Here is a 10,308-nt window from a genome sequence, read left to right as displayed (position 1 = left end):
AACCAGTCAAATAATGTTGTCATTCAATAAAAATAAACAAGAAATTCCACTGAGTCAATTCTTTTCATTTCCTTCTCCTTTCATTAATTTAGGTAGTGAATGTCCCCGGTAGGTTTTCTCTATTGTGTTTCATGTATGGCTCCCATATTTGTTCAAATATTTCAATATTATTTCTTAAACTATATGTTATTTTTTCTAATGGAATACATTTATTCATTTCTATATACCATTGTTGTATTTTCAAATTATCTTCCGATTTCCAGGTTGACATAATACATTTTTTTGCTACAGCTAGGGCTATCTTAACAAATCTTTTTTGTACACCATCCAAGTCAATTCCAAATTCTTTGTTTTTTATGTTACTTAGGAGGAAGATCTCTGGGTTTTTTGGTATATTGTTTTCTGTAATTTTATTTAATATCTGGTTTAGATCTTCCCAAAATTTTTCTACTTTCTCACATGTCCAGATTGCATGAATTGTTCCCATTTCTTTTTTACAACAAAAACATCTGTCAGATACTGTTGGGTCCCATTTATTTAACTTTTGAGGTGTAATGTATAGCCTGTATATCCAGTTATATTGTATCATACGTAACCTCGTATTTATTGTATTTCTCATCGTTCCAGAACATTACTTCTCCCATGTTTCCTTTTTTATCTTTATATTTAAATCTTGTTCCCATTTTTGTTTAGTTTTACCATTTGTTTCCTCATTCTCCTTTTCTTGCAGTTTAATATACATATTTGTTATAAATCTTTTGATTATCATTGTATCTGTAATCACATATTCAAAGTTACTTCGCTCTGGTATCCTCAGACTGTTTCCTAATTTGTCCTTCAAGTAGGATCTCAATTGGTAATATGCCAGCACTGTATCTTGAGTTATATTGTATTTATCTTTCATTTGTTCAAAGGATAATAATCTATTTCCTGAAAAACAATTATCTATTCTTTTGATCCCATTTTTCTCCCATTCTCTAAAGGAAAGGTTAACTATTGTAAAAGGGAGTAACTGATTTTGCGTCAATATTAGTTTTGGTAATTGGTAATTTGTTTTATTCCTTTCTACATGAATCTTCTTCCAAATATTGAGTAAATGATGTAATACTGGAGAACTCCTACGTTGTACCAATTTTTCATCCCATTTATATAATATGTGTTCAGGTATCTTTTCCCATATTTTATCTAGTTCTAATCTAGTCCAATCTGGCTTTTCCCTTGTTTGGTAAAAATCTGATAGGTATCTTAATTGTGCGGCTCTATAATAATTTTTAAAGTTTGGCAGTTGTAAGCCTCCTTGTTTATACCATTCTGTTAATTTATCTAGTGCTATCCTCGGTTTCTCCCCTTTCCATAAAAATTTCCTTATTATTTTCTTTAACTCCTTGAAGAATTTCTCTGTCAAGTGTATTGGCAATATCTGAAATAGGTATAATATCCTTGGGAAAATGTTCATTTTAATACAGTTTATCCTTCCTTTTAGTTGTATCTTCCTTCATTGCTAATTCTTTTTCTATATTTACTATTTCCCTTTCCAACTGCTCTGTTTCCTGATTATAGTCCTTCTTCATCTTGGTTGCATAACTTATTATTTGCCCTCTAATGAACGCTTTCATTGCATCCCATAGTATAAACTTATCTTTCACTGATTCCGTATTTATTTCAAAATACATTTCAATTTGTCTTTCAATTAATTCTCTAAAATCCTGCCTTTTAAGTAGCATGGAGTTTAATCTCCATCTATACATTCTTGGAGTGATGTCCTCTAACTCTATTGTCAATATCAAGGGTGAATGGTCCGATAATATTCTAGCTTTATATTCTGTTTTTCTTACTCTATCTTGCATACGAGCTGATAACAAAAATAGGTCTATTCTTTTTTTTTTCCCAAGAGAGGGCACTATTGCACTTTATTGGAACAAATGGTGCAAAAGATACAAAACAAATTTTGCACATCTAGTTTTTTTTTATTTATTTTTTTAAAATTTTTTATTTTTCACACCATAAATCACATTAACCATGATACACACTTTTTCCTTTTCACACATATACAGTGCCATTTTCTCCCCCCCCTCCTCCCATCCCACCCTCCCTACCTCCCCCCTCCCGTCCATTTAAGGTATAAAATCTAGGATACACTAAACCAGTCACACAATGTTGTCATTCAATAAAAATACACCAGAAATTCCACTGAGTCCATTCTTTTCATTTCCTTTTCCTTCCGTTAACTTAGGTAGTGATTGTCCCCGGTAGGTTTTCACTATTGTGTTTAATGTAAGGCTCCCATATTTGTTCGAATATTTCAATATTATTTCTTAAACTATATGTTATTTTTTCTAATGGAATACATTTATTCATTTCTATATACCATTGTTGTATTTTCAAATTATCTTCCAATTTCCAGGTTGACATAATACATTTTTTTGCTACGGCTAGAGCTATCTTTACAAATCTTTTTTGTGCATCCTCCAAATCAATTCCAAATTCTTTGTTTTTTATGTTACTTAGGAGGAAGATCTCTGGATTCTTTGGTATATTGTTTTCTGTAATTTTATTTAATATCTGATTTAGATCTTCCCAAAATTTTTCTACTTTCTCACATGTCCAGATTGCATGAATTGTTGTTCCCATTTCTTTTTTACATCAAAAACATCTATCAGATACTGTTGGGTCCCATTTATTTAACTTTTGAGGTGTAATGTATAGCCTGTGTATCCAGTTATATTGTATCATACGTAACCTCGTATTTATTGTATTTCTCATCGTTCCAGAACATAACTTCTCCCATGTTTCCTTTTTTATCTTTATATTTAAATCTTGTTCCCATTTTTGTTTAGTTTTACCATTTGTTTCCTCATTCTCCTTTTCTTGCAGTTTAATATACATATTTGTTATAAATCTTTTGATTATCATTGTATCTGTAATCACATATTCAAAGTTACTTCCCTCTGGAAAACTCAAACTGCTTCCTAATTTATCCTTCAAGTAGGATCTCAATTGGTAATATGCCAGCGCTGTATCTTGAGTTATATTGTATTTATCTTTCATTTGTTCAAAGGATAAGAATCTATTTCCTGAAAAACAATTTTCTATTCTTTTAATCCCTTTTTTCTCCCATTCTCTAAAGGAAAGGTTATCTATTGTAAAAGGGAGTAACTTGTTTTGCATCAATATTAGTTTTGGTAATTGATAATTTGTTTTATTTCTTTCTACATGAATCTTCTTCCAAATATTGAGTAGATGATGTAATACTGGAGAACTTCTATGTTGTACCAATTTTTCATCCCATTTATATAATGAGTGTTCAGGTATCTTTTCCCCTATTTTATCTAATTCTAATCTAGTCCAATCTGGCTTTTCCCTTGTTTGATAAAAATCTGATAGGTATCTTAATTGTGCGGCTCTATAATAATTTTTAAAGTTTGGCAGTTGTAAGCCTCCTTGTTTATACCATTCTGTTAATTTATCTCGTGCTATCCTCGGTTTCCCCCCTTTCCATTAAAATTTCCTTATTATTTTCTTTAACTCCTTGAAGAATTTCTCTGTCAGGTGTATTGGCAATGCCTGAAATAGGTATAATATCCTTGGAAAAATGTTCATTTTAATACAGTTTATCCTTCCTATTAGTGTTAGTGGTAAATCTTTCCAATGCTCTAAATCGTCCTGTAATTTTTTCATTAGTGGATAATAATTGAGTTTATATAGTTGGCCGAGATTTTTGTTTATTTGTACACCTAGGTATCTTATTGCTTGCATTTGCCATCTAAATGGTGATTCCTTCTTAAATTTTGAGAAATCCGCATTATTCATAGGCATTGCTTCACTTTTATTTACGTTGATCTTGTAACCCGACACTTCTCCATATTCCTTCAATTTCTTATATAATTCTTTTATTGATAGTTCTGGTTCTGTTAAGTATACTATAACATCATCCGCAAATAAACTGATTTTATATTCCTTGACTTTTATTTTTATCCCTTTTATATTATTTTCTGTTCTTATCAATTCTGCTAGTGGTTCTATAGCTAACGCAAACAATAAAGGTGATAGTGGGCATCCCTGCCGTGTTGACCTGCTTAAGTTAAATTGCTTTGATACATGTCCATTTACTGTCACTTTCGCTAATGGTCCCTTATATAATGCTTTAATCCAATTAATATACTTCTCAGGTAAACTGAATTTTTGCAATACTTTGAACAAATAATTCCATTACTCTGTCAAAGGCCTTCTCTGCGTCTAAAGCAACTGCTACTGTTGGTGCTTTATTCCCTTCTACTGCATGAATTAAGTTAATAAATTTACAAATATTGTCTGTTGTGCGTCTTTTTTTGATAAATCCAGTTTGGTCTAGATTTACTATTTTCGGTACATTCTCTGCTAATCTGTTTGCTAATAGTTTAGCTATTATCTTATAATCTGTGTTAAGTAAAGATATTGGTCTATATGACGCTGGTGTGAGTGGATCTTTCCCTTGCTTTAGTATTACTGTAATTATTGCTGTTTTACATGAATCTGGTAAGCTTTGTGTTTTATCAATCTGGTTGATTACTTCCAGGAGGGGCGGAATTAATAAGTCTTTAAATGTTTTATAGAATTCTATTGGGAATCCATCCTCTCCTGGTGTCTTATTATTTGGTAATTTTTTTATTATCTCTTGTATTTCTACTATTCCAAATGGCTCTGTTAATTTTTTGTTCCTCTATTTGTAGTTTTGGTAGTTCAATTTTAGTTAGAAATTCATCTATTTTCCCTTCTTCCCCTTCGTTTTCAGTTCGGTATAATTGTTCATAGAATTCTCTAAAGTTTTCCTTAATTTCTTTTGGATTATATGTAATTTGTTTGTCTTTTTTCCTTGATGCCAATACCATTTTCTTAGCTTGTTCTGTCTTAAGCTGCCATGCTAGGATTTTGTGCGTTTTTTCACCTAGTTCATAATATTTCTGTTTTGTCTTCATTATATTCTTCTCCACCTTATATGTTTGTAGTGTTTCATATTTTATTTTTTTATCCGCCAATTCTCTTCTTTTAGTTGTATCTTCCTTCATTGCTAATTCTTTTTCTATATTTACTATTTCCCTTTCCAACTGCTCTGTTTCCTGATTATAGTCCTTCTTCATCTTGGTTACATAACTTATTATTTGCCCTCTAATGAATGCTTTCATTGCATCCCATAGTATAAACTTATCTTTCACTGATTCCGTATTTATTTCAAAATACATTTTAATTTGTTTTTCAACGAATTCTCTAAAATCCTGCCTTTTAAGTAGCATGGAGTTTAATCTCCATCTATACATTCTTGGAGGGATGTCCTCTAACTTTACTGTCAATATTAAGGGTGAATAGTCCGATAGTATTCTAGCTTTATATTCTGTTTTTCTTACTCTATCTTGCATACGAGCTGATAACAAAAATAGGTCTATTCTTGAGTATGTTTAATGTCTAGCCGAGTAATATGAATATTCCTTTTCCTTTGGGTGTTGTTTCCTCCATATATCCAAAAGTTGCATTTCTTCCATCGATTTAATTATAAATTTGGTTACTTTGTTCTTTCTGTTGATTTTTTTCCCCAGTTTTTTCCATATTTGAATCCAAATTCAGGTTGAAATCCCCTCCTATTAATAAGTTCCCTTGCGTATCTGCTATCTTCAAAAAAATATCTTGCATAAACTTTTGATCTTCTTCGTTAGGTGAATATACATTGAGTAGATTCCAAAACTCTGAATATATCTGACATTTTATCATTACATATCTCCCTGCTGGATCTATTATTTCCTCTTCTATTTTAATTGGCACATTTTTACTAATTAATATAGCTACTCCTCTTGCTTTTGAATTATACGACGCTGCTGTTACATGTCCTACCCAATCTCTCTTTAATTTCTTGTGCTCCAATTCAGTTAAATGTGTTTCTTGCACAAATGCTATATCAATTTTTTCTTTTTTCAGTAAATTTAGCAGTTTCTTCCTTTTGATTTGGTTATGTATTCCATTAATATTTAAAGTCATATAGTTCAGCGTAGCCATTTCATACATTTCATATCTTCCCTTTCCGTTTCTCCATCATCACCTTTCCTTCTTATCCATTTCTGCTTTCTTGTTTTGAACACTTTATAAGACAACATTTCTAAAACATCAAACATTTTCCTTATTCTCCAATTTAAAACTTCTTTAACCCCATTCTCCCCTCCCCCTCCTGAGTTGCCCTTTATCCCTTGTCGGGCAACCACATCTCCCCTCTCCATTTGGATTTGCGAATTCACTCGCAAACGTCAACTGATTTTGCAGTGACCGTAACTCCTCCCCACCCAGCCCCCCCCAGAAAAGATTTCAATTTTCATATGTAACAAAGGTCACTCTTTTAATTCCCTCCTTATTCCCTCTATTCCCTTTCCCTCCCTTATTAATTCTTATCTATATATATTTTCCTCTAAACACGGATACATTCATGTATACACACACATACATACACATCTATAATATATATATATATACACACACATGTATACCCATATACACACATACATATAGTTCGTGGTCATTTTTACTCTCATTACATGTCTTCATCTCTCTGCTTGTTTTGTAGTTGTTCTGCAAATTTTCGTGCTTCCTCTGGATCCGAGAATAGTCTGTTTTGTTGCTCTGGAATAACTATTTTAAGTACCGCTGGGTACTTTAACATAAATTTATATCCTTTTTTCCATAAGATCGGTTTTGCTGTATTGAACTCCTTCCTCTTCTTCAGTTCAAAACTTATGTCTGGATAGAAAAAAATTTTTTGACCTTTATATTCCAGTGGCTTTTTGTCTTCTCTTATTTTCTTCATTGCTTTCTCCAATATATTTTCTCTTGTTGTATATCTTAAGAATTTTACTAAAATGGATCTTGGTTTTTGCTGCGGTTGTGGTTTCGGGGCTAATATTCTATGTACCCTCTCTATTTCCATTTCTTCCTGTAATTCTGGTCTTCCTAGGACCCTGGGGATCCAATCTTTTATATATTCTCTTCCTTAAGACCCACTATCTTTATATTATTTCTTCTATTATAGTTTTCCATTATATCTATCTTCTGAGCTAACAGCTCATGTGCCTCTTTAATTTTATTAGATTCTTCTAATTTCTCTTTTAAGTCCTCTACTTTCATTTCTACAATTATTTCTCATTCTTCCATATTTTCCACTCTTTTTCCTATCTCTGACATGACCATTTCTATTTTATTCATTTTTTCTTCTGCATTCTTAATTCTTTTTATCTCATTAAATTCTTGTAATTGCCATTCTTTCACTGATTCCATATATTCTTTAAAAAAAGATACATCCATTGTCTTGCCTTTCTCTTCTTCTTCCACTTCTTTCTGTTCCTCTTCTTCTTCTTCCTCTGGGTTGACCATCTGTTGTTTCCTTGTTTTCTTTTTACCCTCTTCTTTCTTGTTGTCGTTATTGTCTATGTTCTGCACCTGCTGCTGTGCTGCAGGTGTCTCTCTCAGCTGCGGAGTGGCTGCGGAGATCGACTCCGCAGCTGTTCCCCCCTCCCGTCAGTGGTTGCGCACTTTTACTCGGCTCTGTGAGCCATTTTTGTAGTCCCGAGCCCGGGACCTCCACTGACCTGCGGGAGTGGGCTTCTCTCTCCGCGGCGGGCCTCCTCAGACAGGTAAGGCCTTCACCTTCTTCTTCCGACGTTCTTTCTTCTTCTCTTCTTCCCGTTGTTTTCGACTTTTCTCTCTTCGCTGCCATTTTCTTCTCACCTTTATTTTTACTTTGTTGTAAATTTTAATCTTGTACCTTTGTGTTTTGTGCGTTTTTTAAAAAAACTTTTCCAGAGAGGGCTGGAATTCCCTGACCGGCCACTACTCCATCACGTGACTCCCATCTAGTCTGTCCAATGTAGACTACAAAGGGACCCTGGATCTAGGAGAGAACCCTGAATGTTCACAAGTGAAATGTGGGCACAAATGGTGGTGAGGGAGGAGGTGTGGGGTCAAGTGGAGCATCTCCTGTAATCACAGGGGTGGACCAAGGGGAGGGAGGAGTGGAAGAAGCAGTCCTGGCGGAGAGAATATGCGTCTAGTGGTGGTGGAAATGATGGAGGAGAATGTGTGTTTGTGTGTGGTGGTGAGAGTGAACCAAAAGGGAAGGGGGTGAAGACAGCCCGCAGTTGGGCATCAGGCAGACGAAGACTAGCACAACCTTTTGATCCGCTACAATGTTCCTCCCCACAGTGCAATATCAAAATTTATTGTCATGAACATATCACGAAATGTTATTTTGTGGCAGCATCACAGGGGAAACATTGTATAAACCCCTTTACCAAAAAAATAAAAATAGTTCATGAAAAAAGAAAAAGCAAGTCAGACAGTGTCTGTGGTTCATTGATCATTCAGGAATCTGATGGCAGCGGCAGGACAGATCCTCGGAGATGTTAACAACCAGGAATTTGAATGAAGAGGGTCGTCAGTGGCTATACTTTGTGAAGAGTTTGATGAGATTTGTTATGTCACCAAAAACACTTTAAAACTGGTGTACAGCGGAGAGTGTTCTGGCCGATTGCATTACTGTCTGACAATCAGGACAAGAAAAGTCTCCAGAGGGTTATCTCAGCAGGTGACATCACAGGCATCAGACTTCACTCCATCAAGGACATTGACATGAGGTGGTGTCTTAAGAAAGCAGCTTCTATCTCAGTGGTTCTCATCCTTTTTTCCACTCACACACCACTTTAAGTAATTCCTATGCCATTGGTGCTGTGATTAGTAAGGGATTGATTAAGATGGGATGAGAGGGAAGGAAAGGTTGAGAATTGCTGCTTTAGACCCAATTGTTACTGAAATATTTTACCTGAGAAAAATTGTCATTGGCTCATTTCCTTTGGAGTCATGAAACCGTACACATAACGAGTCAATTAGGGACGATTGAAAAAGTGGCTTTCAAACTTTTTCTTTGCACCCACATACCACTTTTAGCAATCCTTTAATCATAGAGCACTGATAGCATAGGGATTACTTAAAGTGGTATGTGAGAGGAAAGAGAAGGGTTGAGAACCACTGTAAGGACCCCCACCTCCCAGGCCATGCCCTCTTCACTCTGCTACCATTGGGTAAAAGATACAGGAGCCTGAAGACGAGCACTCAGCGGCACAAGGACAGCTTCTTCCCCGCTGCCATCAGATCCCTGAACGATCAATGAACCAAAGACACGGCCTTACTTTTCATGCACTTATTATTTTTTATAGTAATGTTGTAAGATGTTTATAATATGAATATTTCCACTGTGATGCTGCGGCAAAACACCAAATTTCATGACTTGTTCATGGCAATAAATTCTGATTTTGATTGCATTGACATGGATGTTCCAGGACAGATCCTCAGAGATGTTGACACCCAGCAATTTGAAGTTCTTGACCCTCTCCACTACTGAGCCCATAATGAGGTCAGGGTCATGTGACTTCCTCCCGACACCCACAATCTTCTCCTTGGTTTTGCTGACCTTGAGTGCAAGGTTATTGACATTACACCATTCAATAAGCTGATCTATTTCCCTCCTGTACCATTCCTCATTGCCGTCTATGATTCTGCCGACAACTGTGGTGGAAAATTTGTGATAGCATTGGAATTGTGCCTGGCCACAAATGTAACCATTTCCTAATGTTAACAAGTTGAAATAATGGGATAAGAATTTTGTTAAATGTAATTAAAAAAATAACAATTTCAAATATGTGCAAAAGAGTTGCTCTTCAGTGTCATCACGCCACACCCCTCTGCACTCCCCTCCCAACAGTGGTCACACCACAGCACTCTTTCTCCCTCCCCTTTACAGCTGTCACACCAAAGCAGACTCTATTCTGCATTTCCCCTTCTCTCCCCCCACCCCCAACAGTGCAGTGACCCTCAGTGCTATCCCACCAAACCCCACACTCCTCTACACCCCCTCCCCTACAGTGCAGCATTCCCTCAGTGCTGTCCCACCAGACCCTACACCCCTTCCCCTACAGTGCAGCGTTCCCTCAGTGCTGTCCCACCAGGCCCTACACCCCTCCCCTACAGTGCAGCGTTCCCTCAGTGCTGTCCCACCAGACCCCACACTCCTCTACATCCCCTCCCCTACAGTGCAGCATTCCCTCAGTGCTGTCCCCACCACAACACTCTCCTCTCCACTGCCCTTCCATTTCAAGAGGTCAATGTTTCTTTCACACGAAATTCTACCCAGGAACCACAACAGGGACTCAGCAGAAATGCTTCAAGCCTTTGCTGGTACATTTGCCTGTTCAATAAATATCCCACAAGTTCCACTTCCATCTTTCGACTGCTCTCAAAGGC

This window comes from Narcine bancroftii, unplaced genomic scaffold, assembly GCF_036971445.1.
Source record: "Narcine bancroftii isolate sNarBan1 unplaced genomic scaffold, sNarBan1.hap1 Scaffold_214, whole genome shotgun sequence".
Classification (NCBI taxonomy): Eukaryota; Metazoa; Chordata; class Chondrichthyes; order Torpediniformes; family Narcinidae; genus Narcine; species Narcine bancroftii.
The sequence above is the reverse complement of the archived record's forward strand: the minus strand, read 5'-3'. Positions refer to the sequence as shown.